At 46.8% G+C, this 27,099-nt stretch overlaps 1 protein-coding gene across 43 annotated transcripts in view; it reads right to left on the reverse strand.

The window, feature by feature from the left end:
• KCNMA1 (potassium calcium-activated channel subfamily M alpha 1) overlaps nt 1-27,099 on the reverse strand; it is a 729,677-nt gene that overhangs the window by 480,410 nt on the left and 222,168 nt on the right. The gene's annotated exons all lie outside the window — the stretch shown is intronic.

Below are 27,099 nucleotides of genomic sequence, written 5' to 3' on the forward strand. Positions count from 1 at the left end.
CTGAGCTCACTTTGCAAGCAGTTGTCATACGAAGCTACATCAAAAGACTCCTGAGGCCCAAATATTTAACAACCAGAATACTCCCTCCATCCATCAGTTTGGTAATTGTATCCAAGGGGGGCGGGAAAGCTATTGGGGTTTCTTTTCTGGCCTGCTCACTTCTTATAAATATGCCAAGGCCATTTACAGCTCGCAACCCATTGCTCTGTAAACATTTACACATTTCTCCCACTTAACACATCCCTGGCCATCTGATTGAGTGTTAGGTCACAGGGGCTGGATGTCAAGGCCTTGGAACCTTTGGGTTTTGTCCAAACCTGCTTTTGGATGGCTTCTGTGCCAGCCTCCCCCTTCAGCAAACATGGGGATTGTCAGAGTCCGTCCTTCAGACTTGCTGATACCCTGGCCTCCTCTGCACCTCCTCTCATAATACATGAGGTAGGACAGGTACAGACCCCCTCAAGATGGCACAGATGTGAGAATTTTTGCCAGCTGGGCTTCTGGTGGGAAAGCTGGTTGGCTTCCCCCACGACCCTTAGGGCTGAGTGGCTGCCAGCATTTTACAACACTCTGATTCCCAGAGAGGAGGGTTAGAGTGTCTCTGTTGGGGGAAGAAAGCCACCCACACCAAACTTCCTAGACCACGAGCACAGAAATCTCACAGAAGTCCTACATCAGCACACATACAACAGCCCTGCCCTTTGGAAGTGTGCAGTCTCTCTTCCAGTGCAGCGACTAGAGAACATAACTATGGCCAACTGCAAAAAGTCAAGGTGAGGAGGAAACCATGTGGGCTGGAGAAGGGGGAAATCTTCATGGAGGAAGTATGGAAAAATGGCATCACAGGTGGGGGAACCGCAGGAGCAAAGGCACAGAGGTGAGACGGGGCAAGGGCAAGGCTAGCAAGAGGGGACCGATCTCCCACAGTCACATCTCTCCTGTTGGCCCTGCTCCACACATCAGAGGCAAATTTGAATAAAGAAAAGCACACAGCTTTCAGAGTTGGACCTGAGTTTGGATCCTGGTGTCTCCCTACTGGCTGTCTCAAGCAGCAAGCTACCCAGCAAGGTACTCAACAGCTGCTTTCCTCATCCGCAAACAGGGTGCTGGCATATACCTCCTAGCGGTACCAAGGGGAGTTCTGAGGCTGTGGAAGACCAGCTGGGGTTGCTGAACAGTCCCAGGTGCAGCCCTCCACCCCTGCACCCGTCACACTAGAGTCTGGGCCACAAGGCTGTAGGCACTTTAAAGATAGGGACCAATCCTTTTGACTCTAAAGTGCCTTAACATAGTGCCTCAGCTGTGAGAAAACCATGATGATCGCAGGAGTGACTTACCGCCCAGCTGCTGGGAGAACTGTCTGCAGTTCTTTAAGGCGTGCGCAGCCGCAGAGAACTGCTCGGCCCAAGGTCACGCCCTCTGGGGGGCAGCCCACTCCCTGCGGTTGAGTGGGGCTAGGGAACAGGGGCCCATTCCAGCTCATCCCAGGACGACACTGGCAGACCATCTTAGATCCAGCTCTCTCCATAGGTTTGGCTGAGGCTGCAATAGGGGGAAATCTTCATGGAGCTGCATCACTGCTCACCCTCCGTGCAATGTGGTTCCTTCCACCCCTCATGTGGGCATTGGTCCCATGGATACTCTGGAATCAACATCCTGCACACACTCGACTCTGCCTCAGAGTCTGCTTCCCAAGAACCCTACCTGCAGAAAACCCTGTATTTGTTGACTGAATAAATGTCTGAAAACAAGACTCCCTGCCTACTAAATCCAGAGTGTTCCCCAGGCCCCATGTACCCAGCCAGGCTGTGGTCCTGGCCCCTGTATGTCCAAGGCACTTTTGCTGCTGGCATGGTCAAGAGACCAGGGTGAGCAAAATGGCATGTGGTAGACTGTGGCCACCCCGATGGCCACACTTGCAAAGGGCAATTCCCCCTTCCAGGAAAATCAGAAAATCAGACACCTGTCTTCCAACAGGGTCTAGGAAGCTTCAGGTAGAGGGAGGGTTTCTGTAGACCTTCTCCACTCCAAAAGCCACCAGATTCACTCTCCCCACATAGCTGGAACAGTCGGTCCCACACAAGGAGGCAAATAAAGCAATAAAACATGCCAAGGGGACCCTGCAATGGGACGGCGCCCACTTTTTTATCCACAGAGTCCCTGAGGGCATAAACATAAATATGAGTAAACATAAACATAAATACACATAAATGATGAAGGATAAACATAAACATAAATCATGAAGGCTGATCGCTTCAAGGCATTATCTGGAAGGTCACCCTGAGGGAAAAGGAAGCTCTTTCCAATAGCAAAAGAACCAGAAACCTTTTTTTTTGCTAGAAGATAAATGGTCAATTTGAAAATAATTATTTTATCAATGCTGTGTAAGTTTCAATTTAAAAAATAAAGACATTGTGGTTTACATACACAATGGAATACTACTTGGCAGTGAGAAAGAATGAAATATGGCCTTTTGTAGCAACGTGGATGGAACTGGAGAGTGTTACGCTAAGTGAAATAAGTCATACAGAGAAAGACAGATACCATATGGTTTCACTCTTATGTGGATCCTGAGAAACTTCACAGAAGACCATGGGAGAGGGGAAGGGAAAAAAAAAGTTAGAGAGGGAGGGAGGGAGGCAAACCATAAGAGACTCTTAAAAACTGAGAATAAACTGAGGGTTGATAGGGGGTGGGAGGGAGGGGAAAGTGGGTGATGGGCATTGAGGGTGGCACCTGTTGGGAGGAGCACTGGGTGTTGTATGGAAACCAACCTGACAATAAATTTCATATTAAAAAAATAAATAAATAAACATATGATCATATGGAAAAATAAAGAAATAAAAAAATAAAATAAAATAAAATAAATTAAAAAAAACCCAAACATGAAATGCTTCACTTTTTAAATGAGCTGGAACATGTACATTTAAAATACCGGTAAGTTCTTTTTGGCAGTGAGGTGAAGAAGAGCGGGAGCTGGCTGAGCCCACAGGCCCTCAGGCCTGCTCAGAGCCGGCAGGCACAGAGAGGTGCCTGGAAAAGGGGGCATGAGTGGGATCTAGGCATGTCTGTCCACAATGCCCTCAGGGCAGCCTCCTTGGCTTACGTCGGGTCAGAGCCAGCTTGCCTTAGAAGTCCCAGCTCACCTGTTCCCAGCCTGCAGCCACCAGGGGAGAACAGCATTTTCTGCTTTGCCCCACTCCCACCTGGGCTTTCTTCCAAGCAAGGGGCTTGCTGAGAAGGACCCGTATCTCCAACACCCTCATCTGCAGCCTCATCAAGAAGGCCTACCCCCTTTCCCACTTCCAAGGACAAAGACAATCCCTCTGCAATTCCTGTTGCAAAAAGAGAGAGAGAGAGAGAGAGAGAGAGAGAGGTAGGCCAATGGCTGCTGGTCTTCCCCACCTAGAAGATGGGAAGGCACACAGAGGCCTGACACGCAGCATTGACTGAGACGGGCCAGCCTGGGTTTCCAGAGAAGGAGGCACAGATGAGCACCAGTCTCCCCCACCCTGTCATCAAAGCGGCTAGGTTTTTGTCAATTTACACAGAGCTCTGAGCCTTTACAAGTATGAAAGCAATGGCCTTAAACTATCTCCCTTACTGGAGATCCTGGGCAGCAGAGGCTATAAGTCAGACCAGTCAGTGACTGTGCAACCATCAGCAAGTTACTCAACCACTCTGAAGCTGGCATAAAACAGCGATTACAACAGTGTCTACCTCATAGTCTGGGTGTAAGGGTTAAAAGAGGCCCACTAAGCACTTCACCCCATACCTGGCTCACAGTCAGTTCTCAACAAATGTGAAGAAGTCACTGGTGGCATATAAAATTTGCTTTAAATGAGCATTTGCCCTTTTTAGTGCCTGAAGCCGAAGGTGAGCTTCCAGTCAACCCTAGGGTACAAAGGCAGTGGAGCTTTATTTCTTTTCCTAAGTTTAAAGAAGTCCCCAGTGTTTAAACTGCTTAAAGTCTGAGAAAAGAAACTGTTCTGAAAGCGCTCCGTCTTTATCCACCTGAAGCAACGCTGGTCAGCACAGTCCCAGGGTGCCCAGAAGCCAATGAGCCGGGAAAATAAAAGGCACTGACTCGCCCCTCCAGTTGGAAGGGTGTCCACAAGGACCCTGGCGAGGTGGTGAGGCTGCTGCTTTTCTGTGGACCACATGTTTGCCTTTCCTTATGGCACCACCCTCATCTCACAATGTTTGGGGCAAAGGCTTAGCTACGAAAAGTTTGCCTTTGTCTTGACTCTTCAGCAAGTAAGGTGAGGGCCACCAAGCTGGAGAGCTCACTCTGCCAAGTTCTCCCTTTTCTGCCTTCAGTACAATGGATAGCATGATGTCTCCCTCTGGCCATAGGCACTCAGGAGAAAAATCCTGGCTCTGGAATCTAGAGATGTAGATCAGGTCAACTGTCACTACTGGTATGCTGTGTGTCAAAAGGCAACTAACATTACCTCTCTGATCCCCAGCTTCCACATTGTAAGGAAAGATCTTAGTTCCAGGTCTCATTACTTTTAGGATATTTGAGATCTTCAAATGCTAAAAAAGATAGCATTATGAGAGAGCATGTTGACAACTGAAAAGCACTCTATGCAGATTCAAGGCACTATTATCCTCATTATAAACCAACTAATCTATGGTGATCACTTGGCAGGAAGGATGTAAGAAAGTAATTTCAAGACAGAATTATTATTTATTGTCGGACTACTTGTGTAATGTTGTAAATGACAGTTCTTGGCCCCATCCTCTGATTCAAATTAAAAGCCCCTACATGTACCTTCATTTTCATTGTTCAATTACAAACACCAAGATGAGGTGCAGATGACACCCTTGGTAATTGATTTCTATTGAGAAGTTCTTGGTTCATAAGCATTGTTTCATTTGATGTTTGGGGAATGACAAGGCCTTCCCCTGACACTGTAGATAGAAAACACTGTCTGTTTAATGATTTCTATGTTAAACGGAGTAATAAATAACCAAGAGAGACAACAGACCAAATAAGAATTCCTCGACACAAGTGATTAACAGAGAATTGCGATCCACCCACCCCCACCAGGGACCACTGTCCAATAGAGAATCAGAATATCCTTTTGATAGTAATGAAGTAAAAAAGCAACTTAAAGTTATGACATTTTAAAGAAAGAAGTATTAAAATCCTCCACAATTTTTAAAGTAAAGCATAAAATTCTCCTCTAATAAGCAATAAGAACACAAGAATTCTTTCTCGTGGGCATTTAAGGAATACTAATAGGTACAGAGAAAAAAAGAAAAGTAAAAAAAAAAGCAGATGAATAAATATAGAGGCAGAGAAAACAAGAGTGATGGAAAAGAGAGAGAAGGGGTAGGAAAGACATCTAGGAGGTAGAGACGAAAAGAAACCCAGACATGGGCAGAAAAGAAAACAGTCAACCAACCAAACAACAACCATAAAATGAGAAACAAAGAGAAACCGCCCTAAAGTGACCTCTGATTTGGCAGATTATCACTAAAAGCTTTTAAAGCTATGTTACAGATTTACGATTACAGGAGTTAAAGGGTATGGAACCTCTTGCTGTCTGCTTCCTTAATGTGGTAAAATCACATCACCATCACATCCAGTGCTCGGGCCAGCGGCCCCTCATCCCTGCCCCAGAACACCATGCTACATTATTTTTCAACAGAAAACGTTTGACGTCTACAAGAGCCAACATTTCCATCAGGCCTGCCACGTACCAGGGCAATTTCCTCACCTGGAAGAGTCCTTAGACGCGGGATGAACACGGTGCCCACGCCACCGCAGGAATGTGAGGATTACAGGTAATGTAGGGAGAGCACCTGCCACCACAGGTGGCACTTAGTAAATCCTTACTAAATACTGCCATCTGTTATTGGCTGGGGTTACAGACGGACGGAGAAAAAGAATGTGTGTATAAACAAAACTATTTGGAAATCTGATACTATCACCTGAAAGTTCTTTCTTTACCAGGTGAAAGGCATCATACCCAGCACCATGCTCTTCTCATACCCGATACAAAAAAACATTCTCTGATCTCTACCAAAGATCTACACACGGCATCTCCTTCCCACCTCTGCGTTTCCGCACTGAGCCCTCCGTCTCGGTGGACCCCCCCCCCCCCCCCCCCCGCTCCCTACGCGTCTTCTTCTGAAAGCCCAGCCTGGAATCTAATTTTAAAGCATTTCCCGTATTTCAGGTCTTCATTCAGCCCACGGTTCAACCACAGAATCACTTCTGTTTCCTTCCTTCATTTCCCTCACAAAGGAGTCCTTTCATCTGGAGCCCCTAGGCACAGCTCCTTTGAAGAGACTGTCTTCCTGCATTACTTTCTTATTCAGCCTACCTCACCGAAGAATGAAGGCACATTTCAGGAACTGGCGGAAAATGTGCATCCTTCTCTCCCTTAGTGGCCTACTCCCGATTGCTGCTTCCCTCAAACGTGCTCACAACCAAGCCACAGAGCCACATCCAGCCAGAGCCTAGCGTGTACTAAGGTGTACTCAAGACGAATGTCAGCAGAATGAAGGATCATGTCTGCCTTCACAACTTTGCTTCCGGCAGTCCGTTCGTTTGGAACGCCTGCTCCTCTCCCGCCTTAGCCTAGCGAGACCCTGCTGGTACTTCATATTAAAGATGCCTTCATTTGGGGAGCCCAGGTGGTTCCGTCAGTTGAGCGTCTGACTCCTGGTTTCGGCTCAGGTCATAATCTTACAGTTCATGGGTTCGAGTCTCACATCGGGCTCTGTGCTGACACTGTAGACCCTGCTTGGGATTCTCTCTGCCCCTCCCCAGCTCACTTTCTCTCTGTCTCTCTCTCAAAAAAAACAAAAAACAAACAAAAAAAAAAAACAACTTTAAAGATGACTTCATCTGGAAGGAAGGCTGCACCAAGTATCCACCCTGTCTGTTTATTTCAAGCAGCATAGTGGGCACGATGACATGATGGCTTGAAGGCACTAAGTCCCAAACCTTATGACCTCTTAGAAAGTCAACATTCATAGCTTAGTCCTGAGCAACTCTATGCTTTTCTGACCTTAGAGTTCCACTGGGGTGGAAACGGTTTTCATATTTCTCTCTAAGGGACTCTGAATTAGACAACCGAAGGAAAGCTGACTTACGCCAGGATGGATCTTGAGACCCGATTAGGCTCTCATCCACTTACTCAACATTCATTTGGTCAGCACCTACTCTATTCCAGCAACTAGATGCTAATGATACACCAGTGGTCCAAAGAGACAAAAAAAAAAAAAAAAAAAAATCCCTGCTTTTACAGAGCTAGTATGGATTCTAGTGGGGATGGGAGAAGATACCTAATAAATAAGATGAATACGCAGAGTATATACTATATTAGAGAATGATGAACGTTATAAGGAAAAAAGAGAAAACAGGAAAATAGGAGTAATTTAAATTAGGCAGAAAATTTGCTAAGAAAGTATTGAAAGTTACATAAAATACAAGGAAGGCTCCTTCAGAAAAAGCGTGACACTTGGCGCTAATTTGCTATGTAAACCTGGGCACCTCCCCTGCTCAGTGCTCAGGCTCATCACCCCCCTAAGCCACCTCCTAGCACTGACACTGCACTTCTCTAAGCAACAGGCAGCGATGGCAATGGAGATGAGAGTCTGCCAAGATCTAATGATTGCAGTCTAAGGTTCAATGACACAAAGAACATCCCACATCCCTCGGAGATCCCCACAAATCCTGCACGGGTGCCTTTGGTCCCAAATAATTGTGAAGACAATCAGGAATTCACTTGTGATTTTATTTTCCTCAACTGTTGACTTAGAAACAACTTTAAATCCAGGCCTTTCTTCCCCTCAGATAAGCTCAAGACACCCTGCTGATAGGCACAAACCCCTACAGAGGGTCATATAGTGGGGCTCTGAGAGCAAGGGTGCTGGGCAACCTGCCTTCAAACACCCGCTTCTCCTAGAGCCACACACGTGAGCACAGCAGGCGTGAGTTCAATTAAGTCAGATCCGCCCTAATGAGGTGGCACCCAACAAAGGGTTTCCTATTTGTGGACCTTTTATTCCCTCTTTATTTCCAGTGGAGCTGATACAAGCCTCAGGAGATGGCCATTTATCTAGGAAAAGTCATCTTGGGACCATCCAGAGAAAGAAACCCATCCAACAAGCACTCACCACCACATCTGATTAAAAGCTCCCTTTGGGGTGATTCCTCTGTGTCTCTGAGTCGGCATTCGGCCTGCCAGAGAAGCAGTGGTGTGCAGGCTGGGGAGGGTCTGGAAGCTCTGGGAATGGCCACTCACCTCCATGCAGGCCCCGATGTGAGCTGATCGTCATTACATTCTTCCTATGTGCCCACAATTCTAAGTGCCCTACATGTGTCACCTCAACCCATAACCCTATGAAGTAGGTGTTATTCACATTATACAGATACAGCAATTAAGACATAGTAACGCAGCACAAAGTTTTAAGTGGGAGAGAATATCCCAGACCCTGCGTTTCACCACTAATACTACAGAGCAGCACTGTCAAAAGAAATCTAATACAAGCCACATATGTAATTTAAAATTTCCTAGGAGGCACATCTGTTTGATGCTTAACTGAGTTATTTACAACCATAAGCAGATTTAAAGACGGTAATATTCCAAGTGGGGGAGGAAATCTTCAAACTGCTTTCACCTAATGTTCAGATACATCGATTTGCTCGTACATTTTCCTTTAAGGTTGCAGTGTTGGCTGCCATTTCCCCCTCTCCTCTTCAGAGAGCCTTGGTTTTGTTCTAGGATACGGGTAGCTCATCACAAGAGACCCTGGCCTCACTCCTGTGTAGACTTAGTTAATCTGAGACAACTGAGTGGTGTCATTCTTTTGTGAGTAATTGGCTTAGGACCAAGCCTGTAGGGAACTCAGTCCTGACCCATAAGATAAATAGGGAAGTGTCCCGGGGGCTTCTGGGAAAGTGATCCAGACTCCTAAGAAAGAAGCCTGGAAGAGATGGTTCTTTTCCCATCAGACTTTTTTTTTTTTTTTTTTTTTTTTTTTTTGCTTTTTGCTTTCTTTCAATTGTGGTAAAATATAAATAATGTAAGACTTATCATTTTAAGTAACAGTTCAGTGGCATTCAGTACATTTGCATTGTACAATCCTCACCACTGTCCACCTAAGGGGTATATTTTTAAAAATGACAAGAAACAGGTGACATTAACTTTAATAAGGAAGTTTATTTAACCTAAATTAGGTTCTAGATAGATTGTGCGAAATGTTATCATTTCAAGATGCAAACAAGGCAAAAATTATTAAGTATTCATAATATTTTGCCATCTTTCTTTTCATGCTAAGTTTTATACTTATAGCACATCTCAGTTTGGACTGGCCATATTTCAGGTGCTCAGTGACCGCCTGAGGTTACTGACCCCCGTGTTGGACAGGGCCTAGGTCTAGAGCTTGTCAAGCCTAGGCACACTCAGCCAGATCACGGGCATCCCCAGGACAGAGCAGCAAGCAATCTGTTTATGAAAGGTATGTGCGTCACCATGAGCTCTCCAGGGTAGTCTGGGATTTACTGCAGGACCCTACACAGTGTCTGACTGTAACAGTTCTAGATACATATCTCTAACGTCCCCACCCCAGGGATCTCCGTCATCATGCTTACAGACAGCGGGAGCTCAGGGTCCTAAAGGAGAGCTCTTCCTGCTGGGACAAATCTTGTGCCTCTACCCCCCAACCTGTGGGTCCATCTCCAAACTGAGAGAGTGACCTCAGCAATGGAGGTGCAGACAGCACCTACACGGCCACTCGGCACTCCTGTGTTGAGCCAATAATAAATAAACACATGCCTACGTGGAAAGAAAAGCGTGTGTGTGGGGCTGAGGCAAGCAGCAGTTTCCATGGAAACCAGCCAGCCTCACTCCAGACTTCTCTGATGCCTTGATCATTCAGTGGCTGATGAAGCCCAGTGAACATTGTCCCCGTACCTATGGAAGCCTTCCAAATGGGCCCATTATGATGAAAGTAGACCGAAGAGTGAAGAGTTAAGTACTTTTTCCATCCATCATCACATCCACTTCTTGTCCTCAGTATTACCCAAAGGAGAAGGAAATAAAACCACCTGTTCCTCAGAGAGAAATGGCTAAAGGGCATCAAGGTATGACAAAAGGGGTGAGGTGGCCCCCAAAAAGGAAGCAATGAAACTGTCCCGCCTGTCCACCGTAGTAAATGCTTGACTGGGCAAATGGTTATGGCTTCAGGGGCTTACTACCTGCCCAACCTGACATGGGACACACGGCAAATCCCTGGTTTGATCTTCTCTTCCTGGAGCCATGTCTTTGGGATCTTCCAATTCATTCTTTCACATCTTTGTTCATTCCTTCACTCATCCTTTTTTTTTTTTTAATTGAAGTATAACAAACATACAGTATTATAGTTTCAGGTATATAATATCATGACTCAAGAATTCTACACATGTCTCAGTGCTCATCAAGATAAGTGTACCCATAATCCTCCTTACCTATTTCACCCCTCAGCGCTCACTAACAACCTCCAGTTTGCTCTCTGTATTTAAGAGTCTGCTTTTTTGTCTCTCTTTTTTTTACTTTGTTTATTCATCTGTTTTGTTACTTAAATTCCACATATGAGTGACATTATATGCTATTTGTCTTTCTCTGATTGACTTATTTCACTTATTATTATACCCTCTGGGTACATGCATGTTGTTGCAAATGGCAAGAGTTCATTCTTTTTTATGGCTGAGAAATATTCCAGTGTGTGTGTGTGTGTGTGACATCTTCGTTATCCGTTCACCTACTGATGGATACTTGTGTTGCTTCCTTATCGTGGCTATTGTAAATAATGCTGTAATAAACATATGGGTACATATATCATTTTGAAATAGTGTTTTCTAAATACTCAGTAGAAGAATTATGGATCACGTGGCAGTTCTGTTTTTAATTTTTTGAGGAACCTCCATACTATTTCCAGAGTGCTACAACAGTTTACATTCCCACCAACAGTGCACGAGGGTTCCTTTTTCTCTACATCCTTGCCAACACCTGTTGTTTGCTGTGTTTTGTATTTTGGGCATTCCTCCTTCACTTGTTCTTGAATGAGAAGCACCATAGTAGAGTTGAAAGAGCCCGAGCCATTGAGTCACAGGAACCTAGGTTTAAATCCCAATTCTGATGCTTACTGGATGTGTGGTTTTATCTAACTTACTGAAAAAATCTCTGTGCCTTGGTTTTCGCATCTATAACATGGGGCTGAGATCAGAATAATATCTGCTACTTGTTTTCCATATAGTTAGAGCCAACAAGTTTAGATACAGACTTACATCTCTGTCCTTTTCCCTAGACTGTGAGCTCCTTGAATACTGAAGACATATCTCATTCCATTTTGATCATTAACAACTACTGAGCACAGAGCCTCAATAATATCAATAATATCAGCACCGATCAATAATATGAGCACAGATACTCAATAATATCGGTTGAACGAAGAAATGACAGTGCTTTCACGTGTATTCATTCTCTCTCCACCTCTCTCTCTCTCCCTCTCTCTCTCTCTCTCTCTCTCTGTCTTTATCCCCCTTAAATTTCATCCTCACGTCAATCTGGTTCAGGATTATTTTAGCTCAGTATAAGACAAAGGTGATTATTAAAATCCGTGTTTCCTGTTCTCAAGGAATTTGAGGTTTACTGTATTTACTTAACAAACAATTTATATAATATTTAGTCTGTGCCAACCACTGTTCTAAGCCCTTTATAAATATTAGCTTATTTAATCCTCAAAATAACCCTATGAGGTAGGTACTATTATTGGCCCCGTCACTGGCTCTAGGTCACACAAGTACATGGCAAAGCAAAAGTCAGACTCAGCCAGGTTGGCTCTACAGCCAGTGCCCTTAGCCATTTGGCTGCTGTCTTTAATAGGGCACACGGGTCACATGCACAAGTGTAAGTGAACGGTGTACAAGGGCAGTGGGTTACACAGGAGGAAGGACCCCGCAATGCACCATGAAGGTGAACAGGATTTGAACACATGGAACGCATGGAGGAGAAAAGTGGGAAGCCTGGCAGGCAAGTCAGCGGGAGCCCGCGGATGGTGAGCCCTGACCATCTGCATAAGGAGTCTGGGCTTTAGGACATGAGAAGCTACTAATGGTCCCTGAGCCATGGGGGAACCAAAGCAAAGCTGGCTTTAAGGATGCAAATGGCATCTGGGAACAGCATGCAAGGTAGGCCAAAGGGAGGGGGTGGGCCAAAAGAGGAGAGTGACACAGAAGCTGCTATACTGGAGGAAGGAAGAGGTCACGGGGCTTCAACCAGGACATGGAGGCAGGAGTGTCGGGGGCAAGTCCAAAGAACTCTGCTACTGCCAGGATGTAAGGTGTGTGTATCAGTTTCCCACCAAGCACCCAAATCAGAAACATGTTCTAGGTAGCACTCACAGGGCGCTTTGTTAGCCACCCAACACGGCATCTGGTTTCTAAAGAAGGCGAGACATGGGGATCTCTTGAGCAGTGCACGGAAATGTGAAGTTAAGCCTTCCGCAGTTGTGCCCAGGTAGGCACTGAAGACAAAATTCAACACTGACAAAGGATCCCAGCCACCCCAAGCATGAAAGATTGCCTGGCACAGGCAACCGCAGGCCTGTTTGTTATACTGCCCTGTCGATCACAACCCCAGAATCCAATCCCCGCCTGGGTCTCACAGCTAATGCAGCACTCTATTCCAATCTCCATTAGGCTGGAAGGGGAGGAAGAAGAATTGAGGAATGGATGAGTTTAGGAGTGAATTATGGCCCGTGAGCACAATTTATCGCCTTCTTCCGAGTTTTACCAATTGTCTGAAATCCTCTATCCGGCCCCCGTTTTGCATCAATTCCTGGAGAAGGTTCTGTCTGGCATCAGAATGAAATAGACTCCAAGGTGCACCCACAATAGGAAGACTCATAAACCTAGTAAAGAGAACTTTGCTTGGACAAAAGCTGGAGTTTTCCTTATTATTTATCTATCATATTTGAAACCTTAGAATCCTATTTTCTTCTTTATGGAGGCAATAAAATCTTATCAAACTTTTATGGCTCCCAGGATACAGCTGAGGACTCTACCCTTGCTCCCATCCAGCCACTCTTGCAGACTTTGAAGTTCAAGTCTGGGCAGAAACTGCTCTTGGTCAGAGGCAAAATGTATTTATCTTTGTAATCACAACCATTAAGATGTGAGCATGAATACCTGAAGAGATAAAACAGTGAGGGAGAAAACAGGAAGACAGGAAGAAACAGAAGGTAAGGCTTCTGAAGCAAGAGAAGGAATGATGACGCACCAGCCCTCACTGAAAGCGTTTCACAGAGTGCCAGAGAGTGGAGCAGGGGTCGGGCATCCTCAGAGATTGGGAGAGCGGAACCCAGGAGTGCGTCAAGGGCAAAGCTTTGCAGTGAGAAAGGCTGCGACCGGCACATACTCTGTGCTTAAGAGAGTTTTGAGAATGGTCCCAACAAATGGGAAAATTGTGCTTGCATTTCTATTTATCCGTAGAATCACTGTGGACCTTAAATCCACCCCTTCTTCTTCTCCAAACACTAAAGCAAGTCTCCAGATGGAAGAAACTAAAATCAGGCTACAACATGAAAAAAAGGAAAAGAAAAAGAAGGCTCTTACAGGAAGCTGACAAGTTTCTGCTTCTCTGAGATCTAACCAATGGAGCTGGGGTATCGAACGCTAGACATAGTCAGGAAACATGGGCTCTTGTCCATATGCTGCTTGGGACTGACTGTGTGATCTTGGACAAGCCTCACTTTAATCACACATGAAGTGAACTTTAGGGAAAATGATCTAGAACAGAGACAGCTAAGGCATAGTAAGGTGTAAATAACACTGGTACTGCACCCCCCACCCCACTCCCACCCCCTCCCAGTCACTGCTCATGGCAGAAATCACTAATCAATCACAGCATTCTGGAGAGCAGAGCCCCAATTAGGCTTTGCTGCTGAGCCTTGAATCTTCAGCAAAGCATTCTCGGAACCACTACCAATTAATCAGAGCAGGCCCAGGAGCTGACATGTTCACCAACCCCTGGATCAGATCTCTTCTAATTCTTGAACACCAAAGCCAAAAAATGTTCCATGTCACACATATTCTCATTACAAATACCCTTAACTAAGTTCTAGCTCTCTCTCCTTGCCCTGCTCCAAGTCTGGGCAAACAAGGCTCCTAAGAAAACACTGGCTTCTAGGTCCTCACTCCATGCCTGAAGCTCTCAGAGTGACCTTGGGCCTTTCCCTTGAGCCTCTTTACCTTAAATCCCCCCCCCACCCAATTCTGCTAAAAAGCTCCTTCCAGGGCCAACATCCCCTCCACCCTCTTAAGGAGTTCATCAAGGTAGAGAATTCTATTTCTTTTCATATGCTTTGAGATCATGGAACAGAAGACAGCCTAGGGAAGTTCAAAGACATTTAATTATTACCGTTGGTTCTTTTGAAAATTATTAAAAGAGCATGGAATTAGAAATTCAGATTTCCTCCAGCTCCCTAAGAACAAACAGCTCACTTATAAATGGCTTAATGTGTCTGTTTAATGTACACAAAATTATCTTTCAGGAAAGCGGATTGTTTCTCGTGTCATTTTGCATCTCTATACCACCTATGGCAAAAGGAAAGGGATTCAAGGCCTGACAAAATCTACTGCAGAAATAATTAGCACCAGAGGCTGTGTCTGAAAAAAAATGTTAAATGAAAGAGAATCTAGTTTCTTATTTATTTCTGGTCTCTCTATCTGGATCTCTTTATCAAGCCCCAGGGAAGAGGAATTGTATCTTTGGGGGCTGGAAGGATGGCTTACCTAGCTGCCTCCACAAGGTTTGCTTGCTGGAGATGTCCCTGATCCCCCAGTACAGTAACTCCCTCTGGGCCAGGATGCTATGGAAACCTGCTTTAGCACTGAAATTTCTGGAAAAACCACCAGATAAACCCACTGGTTTGCAAAGTGGGCACAGGTCAGAGGAACAGTGGTGTTTTATAACTTAGCCTCCAGGAAACTGCTTAGTCCTTACTCCCAAGGATTCAGAGAGTCTTTGCTTCAATCATGTTAATTATATCAGGAATACTTGGAATAGTCAGCTGAGGGGTTGCTATGGTTGTTTTGTAAGTTCACTGAAGTTCACCTAAAATGAAGCTTCATTTGGGGAACTCCCACCATGTCAAGTCCATCAACCACCCATAGCGTTGACACCCTTGCTATGAATCTGGGGGTTAGCCTGGCGGCTCCCTCCGGCCCCCGGGGTGCACCACCTTGCTCCAGAAATGAAACAATGATTTTCACCACAGTAATCTTCCCTACTGCTCAGCCCCTCCTGGGTGTCTCTGCCACTAACCACTTTAAATAAATGTGCCTTTTCTGCTTATAGGTACCACTTCTACCTCCAGAAAAGGGACAGACTTCCAGGAACACGGTGACTTCTTCCCCAGCAGTTCTGCCAAAGCAAAGGACGGAGGCTGTATCTCACTCAAGGTCTCCCAACCAGAGGCTGCTCAGTCGGAAAGAAGGCTTTTCTTAAAGTCAGTTTTGGTGCTAGTGTGGTTACCAAGTCGGAACATGATCCCCTCAGGGGTTTCCGACTCTTTAAAGGTATCTCAAGGAGGATCCAAGACTGAAATGGTTTAAAAGAAGCCTGCACTTCCCCTGGGAGGGCCCAGCCTTCAGGATGTGACCCCTGCTCCCACCGCATTGTTCCTCCCACCTGACTCCACACTCACAGGCCAGAAGCCTCCCTTTCTGCACACAGACATCCACCTGGAAAGAAGTCCAGAAAGAAAAGAACCTTAGGTGAGTGTGAGGCAGAGGCCTGATCACAAAGGAAGAGTTTTAGATTTTTATCTTAAACGATAGGCGCCTGAGAGGCTCCATTGGTTAAGTGTCTGCCTCTTGAGCATGGCTCGGGTCACCATCTCATAGTTTATGAGTTCGGGCCCCGCATCGGGCTCTGAGCCAATGTCACGGAGCCTGCTTGGGATTCTCTCTCTCCCTTTCTCTGCCCCTCCCCAGCTTGTGCGTTCTCTCTCTCTCTCTCTCTCTCTCTCTCTCTCTCTCTCTCTAAGTAAGTAAATAAACTAATAAATAAATAAACAAAACACAAAGCCAGGGAAGGGCCACATGGGGACACCATGCTGCTGGACTATCTCTTGCTTCTCTTCACTTACTCCAGCCGATGAGAAAAAGACTAAGCTTCTTTCTCCTTTTGAAGCTCTCAGTGCCTAGCACGTTGCCAGGTGCACTAAAGGTCTGAGGTCAACCCTCGCTGCCTTTATGGATGGAAGGACAGTAGAGGGAATGAGAAAACATAGAAACATTTGGGGCTGCAAGGGAAGAAACTATTGCTACCCTCTTGTTTTGTTCATGGAGACGCCAAGACCTTAAAAGGGAATTGACTTGCCCAAGGTCACCAGGAAGGTTACGGCAGAGCCAGGATAAGAACTCAGTTAGTTTTCCACTGACCACAGTTCCTCAGATGAAAGCAAGTGATTGCAACCTCTCCTCTTATTTCTCAAATTGATCTCCAACACTATCAATGGTCCCCAAAGCCCAGAGACACACGCCACATGAACCTAGGGGAGCAAACTGTTTGCCTTTTTTTCTAATGATCCAAGCTTTCCTCCTGGACAGGTCTAAGGTCACCAAGTTGCCCACCTCACGGCTCAGAGGGAGACAATAACCTCATGGCAGCTTCCCCAGGAGCCCACATGGTGCCTGTGGGATGTGACAGCCCCTGAAAACAGCCCCTTTCCTTTGCAGGAAGTTCTTTTCCACCCCAGGGCACAATCCCAGAGAGAAGGCTCTGTGAGTGCCCAGCGGATATAATTAGCTCCAGATAGATCTAGCATGACACACAAGGAAAATGGTCTGGATCCCTCCCAGTGGGATTCCAAACCCCACGCCTTCCTGTGCAAGTCAGGGCCCAGAGACCGACAAGCCTAGCAGGTTCATGTGGCAGCCGGGAAGCCAGCAGACTGGCCTCTGAAACGCCACCCTATTGTGATTCAGCCTCTGTCTCAAGCTATTTTTAATGTAAGTGAAGCCTGAATTTGAGGGAAGGTTGTGTGGGAACAGGGCCTTTTCTTCTTCTCCCTCTTTCAATGAGTTGCTCTCTGTTTCCCATAGGACAGCCACTTCACCAAGAGCCAAAAGGAAGGAAGGAAGGAAGGAAGGAAGGAAGGAAAAGAAAGAAAGAGAGAGAGAGAGAGAGAGAAAGAAAGAAAGAAAGAAAGAAAGAAAGAAAGAAAGAAAGAAAAGAAAGAAAGGAGGGAGGGAGGGAGGGAAGAAGAAGGAAAGAAAAAAGCTAAAAAGAGAAATGGGGAAAGGTCAAAATTCAGCCTCTTTGCTAAGGCAGGCTGGGAATAGTTCTAGGAAGCTGAGGCTTTCTCAACCCTTCAGAGGAATCCACTAGACCCCGGATTCTCCACAAGTGCAAGAAACCAGTATGACCAGTCCATTCACTTCTGGACGAACAACGAAGGCTCAGAGGTCTGCTTGCCCAGGGAGGAGGCACATAGAGTTGCCAGGTAAACTCTGGTGCCCGAGGGGAAGACCTGTGTCCCGTCAGGCTTGGGAATTGGGAACCAAGCTTCCCTTCAGACAGGCCCCCAGCCTCCCAGCTTAGTCGTGATCTTCCACATCAGCACCAGGCCAATTTTATGAACTAAAATTAACTGGATGAGCCAAGAGATGGGCCTGGGTGCACTTAATGGAGTTTTCGACTGGCCTGATTCCTTAAGAAAGAAGGACAAGCAAATGTCCTGCCCTAGTTCCCTCACTACTCAAGTTCTAGAGGACATATTTTGCAATAAAATTTTAGGGCGAATGGTGGGTTTCTGTTGTTGTCATTCCCCTGATGTAGTTGTTTTTCTGAGGAAAGCCTCATTCTGGACCCACACCCTAAAAATGGGGCTTCTAGCGCACCAAATTGGGATGTGTGGGGCCTGTAGGCACGAGTCAGTCTGCGTCCTCCTAAACATAGCCTAGTAAACTAAACTTGGAAGCATCAGCTTGCGTGTGGTCCCGAGTGTGACTTTCCAAGCACGTGCCCCCAGCAACGACAACGGCTGGCGACTTTGTCATCAGCATCATCTCTATTTTGGGGCCTCCCTGCTGAACGAACTTCCGCACAGCTGACAGGGAGGCTCCAAGGAGAGTCTCAGTCCACTGGGGTATTTTTCTGGCAAATAGGGTCTGCTAAACCATTGGCATCCTCCAAAGGCCCTGGGAGAAGAGCCAAGTGAGAAAACTCTCCCAGCACAAGATGGTGGGCTCCAAATACAGACATTCCATTTCTGACAAAGCCTCCAGGGGGTGCCAGCTTTTACTGGTTGGGAAAGGAGAAGCTAGTTTAACATTAGTCATAGAAACACATTTGCTCAGGCCCCTTGGGTCCAGCACAGGATGTGTGATCGGGACCAGAAGTGTGGGGCTCCCAGGCTTGTCCAAGGACTGATGGAGAGGTCGTGGGCTCTGATTTATGACCAAACTACTTCAAAAATCTTGCCACCCAGAGCATTGTAGCAAAATGCAGACATAACATTTGCACTTTCAACACTTTGGATGATTTCACTTTGCAAGCTTTGCTAGAAGAACCAACATGTGTCCAGCGCCTTAAATAACGTCTGACACCTAGCAGATCCTCCAGGAATGTCTGAAGGAATGAATGAATAGCTCAAAGGAGATGCCTTGCACGTACAGCAGAATCTGTGTCCTCTCCTGGTGACAGCACACTTCCCTGCACCCTTTCAATAGATTTGTGGTCGCTGCCCGACAAAATGAATGTGGAAGACACCTCCCCACATACTGGGGCTGATGGGTTCTCTGACACCAGCTCTGTGTCTGGCAGCCTCACCTCACATCCAGGAAGGACCAGACATGGGGACCGCAGTGAGTGTACTTGACCCTCTTTTTACAAGACCCATGTGTCATCCTGCCAAGACATTTCCTATGGCACATACACCTATAATGTATGGCTCCCAGGGTGGGCCCAGCCTGCCCTCCAGACCCCAGCCAGCTCCGGGAGGCCACATGAAGTGAGAATTTCCTGGCCGACTTGACATTAGTGAGTCAGGCTGCCATGAGCCGGCTTCAGAAATGACAGGGCCTGAATTTGTGTGCGTGGAGCAAACATCATCAGCTGGCTGGACCCAAACCAGGGCCTGCCTGGGATTCTCAGACCCCTTTCAAACGACCATGCCCAGAGCTGGTTCGGCATCCCGAGAGGACCTCTGACTCTGGTGAGAGCCGAAGGCTGCTCCACGTCTGTTGCAGGAAAGGATTTATCCTCCACTCTCCAACCCCATGTGTCTCCACACCAGCCCATTTCCTCCATGGTGTGTCACTGGGCTCACACAACAATGACCAAAACAATAATAGCTAATGCTTAGTAAGCACCCACCACATAATAGCCACTCTTCTAAACATCAAATATGCACTGATGCATCAAATTCTTACAACATTAAGAAGCAGGGACTATTATGACACCACTGGACAGATAAGGAAACTGAGGCACCAAAATGGAAGCAACCAGCCCAGGGTAAAAGCCCTAGGGAGTGGCAGATCTGGGACTCAGTAGAATGGCCGCAGAGGCTGGGTTCCTACCACGCACAACAGCCCTCAGCATCCTTTCCTGAGGATGCATGTCCCAGGAAGGGAGGAAAGCAGGAGGTGGAAATGCTGGGGATGCTGAGTGCTCTACATGTCCTCCTTGTTGGTTCCAATCAAATGAGAAAAAGACATAAAAAGCCAGATGGAGATCAAAAGAGAGTAGGAGCCCCAGGTCAGATAATGCTGGCTTAGCAAAGGGGCGGGGCTCCTGTCTCCCAGCCCACACACAGAGGCTGAAACAGAAAGAGCAGAAGCAAGGGTGACCAGCAAGGGAAAGTCCTGCAGTGCCCTGCCTTGTTCACCAGACACCCACTTTGTGCTGCATTCAATCCCATGTGCTTGGGAACACCAATAGAGGTCGTGGACAGGACAGACGGATGAAGGGATACAGATGAGGGAATGGACAGATAATGCGGGAGGACTACATGGGTACCCACTCCCCCCAGGAAACTCCAGAGGAGAGAGGCAGTGGGGCAGAAGTGCTTCCCACCGAGCCCAGAGGCCCCTGGGAGTCAGAGATAAACAGCCAGGACGAAGCAGGCTGCTCCTGGGCCAGAAGGCTCTTCCTCTTCCCAGAGCCGTCTGAGGATTCACTTCTGAAACTCTCCTTCATTTTCACAGGGGAGGCCAGAGGAGCCAACACACCAGCTAGTAAAATTAACAGCTGCTCCTTACAGAATGCGCTGGAGAGGCCGGCTCACAGATCACGTGGCCCGCAGACCAGCAGTGCATACGAGCAGCCAGTGTAGTGTGGCCGAGGCACCTGGCCCGCAGGCCAGAACTGGGGGTGTCCTGCATGGTAGGAACCGGACTCTGGGCTGCTGGGCAGGGCCTGGGGTGGGCTCGACTGCAGGGGATGCAGGCAGGTGGAGTTACAGGGAGTGACCCTGCCACAGAATTCCCAGACACGCCCCACTGGCCTTGGGAAGGGGAAATCCATAAACTGAGCCAGCTGGGAACCTGCTGTAGAGCTTTGAGGCCCACCTGGCTCTGGCCTCCGTCTCCCCATCTCTACCACATCATTTGGTTTAGACTGTGAAATAAATGTCTCCCTGAGGGGCTAGATGGTACCCCTTAACCGTTGTGCTCTGAGGAACCATAGGGCAAGTCTCGCTGACTACTTGGAGACAGTCCTGGAGCAGAGGAGAACTTAATGATCTAGTTCAGGGACTGGCAAGCTTTTTCTGTACAGGGCCAGACAGTAACTATTTTAGGCTGGCGGGTATTTTGGACTCTGTGGATACTACTCAATTCCGCCGTTGCAGCACATTGCAAAAGCAGCCACAGACAATATGTAAATGAGTGAGCATGGCTGTGTCCCAATAAAGCTTTGTTTATGAACACTGAAATTTGAATTTCATATAATTCCACATGTCACAAAATATTCTTCTCTTGATTTTTTAAAACACCATTAAAAATGTAAAAACCACCCTTAGCTTGTGAGCCGTACAAAACAGGCAGTGAGCTAGATTTGGCCCATGGGTTGTAGTTTGCCAATCCCTGGGCTATTTAAGTGGTTCCCAAAGTGCGTTCTTTATGATGCCTTACAGGTGTTTCACGAGGAAAGGGTTCCCTGGTGAAACAGGAAAGGGAAACGCTGGGCAAAGCAAAGTCTGCCTTCCTACTGCAGGACTTCTTTGAGCTTTACACGTTGCTATGCATTGACAATCTCACGAAGGGGAGAGCAATGAAGTCTGTCCAAGTTCCAGGGAACCATTTTTATCCTAGAGCATCTCCTAGATCCAGTTTTCTGTAGAACCTAATTAAAGCACTGAGGATGAAGTCCGACCAACTGTCACAAACGGCACCAAATGTGATCCTGCCTCTCTTTGAACATCTCCGGTGACAGGCAGCTCACCACCTATCATGAGTGCCTGTTGGATTCAGTGACTTCTGTGACTCACGTTTTCTCACCCAATTGTGCGGCGTCACCAGCAACAAATCTAGTGCAAGCCAGTGCATCTTTCAACAGGTGAAGACAACATTTCATGTTTAATGATATAAAGAAAGCACACCTTCCTTGACTTATTGATTCATATCCAAAATATAAACTCTTTGCACAGGATAAAATGAAGAGCCATTATTAAGTCCCAAAGAGGGACTGCCATGCATTTCCTTTAAAAGAAGCCTCACTTAGGGGAGTTTAAAAAAAAAAAAAAAAAAAAAAACCTCAAACAAAATCCCAAATTACCTCCAAGTGTACAGACAGTGGGGTCTATCTATTTACTATGAGAACATTCTTACTAAGAATGCAGGCCCATGACACCTCAGGTCTTTCCACCACATAGGACATTTGTAGATGATAGAAAAATTTTATGCAGATTTGCTTAAAATGCAATAAAAAGGGGGAGGGGGCATGAATGAGAGGAAGACAGAGATGGAAATGTGAGCTGTGCGTGAATTTGCCACCAGGCAGCCCTGCAACGGAAAAGGAGAGGATGCTGATGAGATGTGTCAGCAGCACTGTGAGTCACCTAAAGGGAGAAATGAAGGCAATAAATGTCACATATTCGATTAAGCGTATGCCCATGCGCACCCCCATTTTGTTCAACTAGTCCAATTTCATGTGCAAATGGCACCGCAGAGAACGTGTCTATTTAACTCTATTAAGCCAATAGGATTATTTCTATTTGAAAGATGTAGTTGAGACATATTTTCTTTTGGGCTCTAGGAGATAAAGATGGACGGCCCAGCCTACGTATATAATGTTAATGTAAAATGCCACACATGCGATGTTTGGGGGAAGATAAAGGAAAAGACTGGTGTTTTTCTTTCTCTTTCTTCAATAAATCATCCCAAAGACGGTAAAACAAGTATAGCCTATCTTCTCAGTTCATGGGTTCGATTTACACGTTTCCCGGAGGAATATTTAAATGTAGTGGCATGGGAAATAGGGGGAAAATAGCCAAACAGAGTGAATTCTAAGAGTTCTATCTTTGCTCAAGGAGCTGATGATTGTATGGGCAAAAGTAGTCTTTAAAGAGAAGCACAAAGCAGTGACCGTGTAAAGGGACTGAGGTCCGGTGCAGGCAACGTAGATACTACGACTCACACCTAGAGGTGAGGCCATGCTTGGCCATGACGCATAGTTTTTTCTTAGGGAGATAGCCTCTCTGAGATCAACGTAGAAATTAATATGAATATTCGGAAACAAGATGTTTAACAGAGGTGGGGTGAGTGTATGTGTGTGTCCACATTTAGCCATGGGTGTATCTGTGTGTCTGTAACTTTTCTCATTACAAATGGGTTCTCTGGGACTGTCACTCCTGTGCAGTATTACCTTAGAAAATTCCTTCCTAAGGAAGTTCTTCCAATTTCTGCCTTTCAATTTCTTTATTTATTAAATAAGGAATTGAATAGACCATGATCGGAAACCTGTGACTATGAAAAAGGATCTGGCCCACCGCCTGTTTTTGTAAAGTTTCATTGGAACACAGTCACACTCATGTATTGTCCATAGCTGCTTTCAAATTACAATGGCAGAGTTGAGTAGCTGGGACAGAGTCCCTATGGTCTGCAAAGCCTAAAATCTTTACTATCTGGCCCTTGACTGAACACCTTACCAACCCTGAAGTAGACTGTCTCTAATATTGATTTTTGCTAATGATTTTATAAAGTACAACCAAACAATACAAAAGCCTACTCTGTTTCTTGCCCTCTTTACTTCAATATACTGCCTTATTCTTAGATTTCATTTAGCTCACAAAACTGTAATGGAGTACATAGCCACATACATGTAAAGTCTGAATAGGAGAGAATAAGGAAATCAGGACAAAGGGGAAATGAGCAAAGAGACACAGACGTGAAGTCCAGGGGATGTGAACACGTGGAATGTAAATCCTGAGATGCTGTGTGTTTTCAGTGGGCCACGAACGTGGCTCGCAGCAGCCACTACAAGGAGAGGGCCATCATCCCTTTCCCAACTTCGTGTTCACTGAAGGTCCGCAGGAAGACCACAGCAATCCCTGGCACAGAGAACCACTTATCCCCGGAGTCTGAGCATACAAGGGAAAACATGACATGGAGTGAACAAAGTCCCAGCAATGCCCAAACAGCTAGGAGTTATCTCCATGGCATTTACTGCCCCTGAAATGTCCCTCAGTGTGGGCCAACCCCAAGTCCCAAAGTGGACTTTGTCACCAATTCTTCCAATATACTCCCCAGTTCTGAAATAAGCATGCATCCTTTTTATAGCCAGAAAATAATAAATATTTTTAATTTTTAAAAAAGATAAAGGAGAGGCACTTGGGTGGCTCAGTCGGTTAAGCGTCCAACTTTGGCTCAGGTCATGATCTCACAGTTGGTGAGTTTGAGCCCCGCGTTGGGCTCTGTGCTGACAGCTCAGAGCCTGGAGCCTGCTTTGGATTCTGTGTCTCCCTCTCCCTCTGCCCCTCCCTTGCTTGCTCTCTGTCTCTGTCTCTGTCTCTCTCTCAAAAATAAACATTTAAAAAAAATTTGAAAGATAAAGGAAGCAGTAACCCTTGCCAGCCTGGTGTCCACTTTGATGCAGAACCCCTCAGCCATGTGCTCCAAGACTCTGTCCAGTCTTGCTATTTTTATGAAGCTAAGCCTGACTACCATGGCAGGAGAACCAGGCAGGCTATTCCGAGCCCCAATGCTGAAGCTCCAGGTGTGAACCATAAAAAGCATTGGGGAGTGGTGACTATCATTTATTCTTATTCACACTGAGCTCAACAACTTTATATCTAGTCTATCGATACAAATAGTTCACCCCCTAGATCTCTGTTACTCATCCCCTATGCCCAGGGCCTGGAATAGTGTCTGGGGCAGGTCAGAAATAAGCACTCACTGAATGAATGGTGTGCTTGTCTGAGAGATCTCAGACAGCAGGTGAGTTAATAGATGTGCTGGGGTCGTCTGGAGAATCTTCCCCAACCTGGGCCTTACCCACAAATGCCTAGCTTTGAGACTCTCACCTGTGACAATGAGACAGGTAAGAAAGGGGCCCAGGTGTGGCAGCCAAGCTCCTGTGCCAGGTGGCAAAAAAAATTAAACATTAAATAGGGAAACTCTGAACAGCTGGGTGTCTAGTCTTGCTTTAATCCCATTGTTGCAGGGATAAACATTTGGACAGCTCAAGACAAACACAGCTTTGGGTTCGGAACAGACAGAGATGCTTTCTCGTGCGCACTGAAACTTCTATGTGAAATCCGCTCCCTACTCAGAGCAGACACCCGCCTTCTCCTCAAGGAGAGGCCTGTTCCGAAGGCACCAAGATGCCTGCTCTCTTTGTGCAGCAGGACCAGGCCTGCTATGATGGAGCCAGAACAGCCCAGGCAGGATTTTCTCCAAGGAGACCTTCAGAGGGCAGCTGGCATCAGGGGCAAAGAGGCATAGGCAGACTGTGCTTGTCCATGCAAATGTTAAGAGAATCAGGCCAAACAGCCTCAGGATCTAACTGGCTCAGACAGTAATGTCAAAATGTCACAGCCAAAGCGACAGCTGACAGTGGCTTAGAAAAAGAAGAGGCATTATCTTCGCCTGGGAAGTAATGACACAGAAAGAGCACTAGACGGGGAGTCCAGAGGCCTGCAGGTACGAGCCTGGCTGTGTCACTCAAGGCTGCATGCTCTTCGGCGAGTTACTGCCCTTCCTATGCTTTAGGTTCCTCAACTGCAAACTGGAGACAAATTCATCGATAAGACCCGCTTGCTTGCTTCCTTGTAACGAACCCCGACAACACAACAGCACAATGGGAGAGACGGAACAAATACAACATGGCCCTGGCCCTTCAACCTGATCGTAATGCATAGCGCCGCACACAGTGCCTGGCTCACGGGAGGCTCTTGATAACGTTACCATGAGCGGTAGCATCAACATGGCTACTGGTGCCCTTGGCCTCTTAGTTCTGCTTCCCTAGCACCACCCACATCCACCCACCTGCCTGCACCGTGTGGTGCTCATTCAGGCCTGGCTGCGGCGGGTCCCCTGTGGTCATCTGCTCACGGCCTGTCCCAGCGGGGTAGCTCACTGTCCTGACGGATCCTAGCACGTCGCGCTCCCGCCTCACCAATCTGCTCCCTACTTTGTCTCCTTGTGTTTCTCTCGGCACAACCACCAATCGTGATGCCCCTCCCTCAAAATCTCCTTTTCCTACAAAATTCAGTCCGCATTCTTTGGCTGGGCATTTGAAGATCTGACAAGCTGCCACCAGCCCATCTTCCGGGTCTTCTATCCCCTCAGGTGCCTCCTTGTTCGCCGCCTGGGCCTCTCTCCCTCCACGCTCTGCGCCCTTTCTCTGCTGCCACTGTTCCCTCACTCTGGGATGACCCCCTCTACTGTGTAGACATTCATGATGCGAGCTCACAGTTCAATGCTCATCTCAAACGTTCTCTGTTTTATTATGTATTATTTACGTATTCTTCTCCGCTTCTGGCCCACTAAGTGGTCCCTTTCTTATTTTCAAGCTCAGGGATGCTTCCATCTCGGATATCTTCTCTGTCATCAAACATGTGCTCAGTTCATCTTGAAATGGAAATTTTAGCTCAAAGGCTCCACCCGGTGAAGCACCACGAGGCTTTCTTGATGGCCCCTGTGTCCCCACACTCAGCGCCCCCTACGCACACCCACACGATGCTCGTACTCAGCATTTCTCCTCCATACATTCCGTCAATAACTTCCATCCACGGTGCAATGGAAGTAGATCATTCCTTGTTTTCCACAGGGCCGCAAAAAACGCCTAGCCAAGTCATTCTGGTAACTCTCAGCTGATGCCGATGGAGAAAATTAGAGCTGTCGACAGTGGCCATGCAGAAGCGACAGGCGTCACATTTGTGCAACCAAATTGTCTGCTGTTCCTCACCCACCATCACCACCACAGGTATAGCATGCACTGCCTGCATTTCTTTCCCCATGAATGCCCAGACCCAGAACTCACCCTCCGTCAGCTTCCCACACAGAATCCACTCATACACAAGCACGAAACAGCAATGGAGCCTTTGCTGAAGAAGACTGTGCAGGGAGGTGAGGAGGCTGGTAACGGAGCAGAGCCTGCGGCAAGCGACCTACAATCTCACATTAGACGCTCCGTGCCACCCGGTCTCTCCTGGGTCCCACCGACCCGGGAGGTCCTCCTCCATGCAGCATCTGGCCTCCTCAGTTTCCCTCTCCTCCTCTCCAGAACCACAGCTTGAAACCTCTCCCATTTCTATGGTGCCAGCAATCAACATCAACCACAGCTTCTGGACTTTCCAGAAAGCTCTGCTCCCAAAAGCTCCCTCAGTTAACAGAACCCTGTCCTCCTTGACGGCTGTTTGGCCACCACCTTTGTGATGCGAGCATGACATTCAGTGTCATAGTCCCTCCCTCAAGCGGTTTGTGGCATAGTCATCCCAAACATGACGTAGAGTTGTCCCCAAGAAGGATTCTGACGGGTGAAACTTCTACCATCTCCCCACATCTATCGTCACCTCCTCACCAAGCTCTCACCCTGAAACACCTTGGGTGTGGCACCTATTTTCCAATGGCCCTGCCTTATCTTT

The sequence above is a fragment of the Leopardus geoffroyi genome, chromosome D2 (genome assembly GCF_018350155.1).
Source record: "Leopardus geoffroyi isolate Oge1 chromosome D2, O.geoffroyi_Oge1_pat1.0, whole genome shotgun sequence".
Lineage (NCBI taxonomy): Eukaryota > Metazoa > Chordata > Mammalia > Carnivora > Felidae > Leopardus > Leopardus geoffroyi.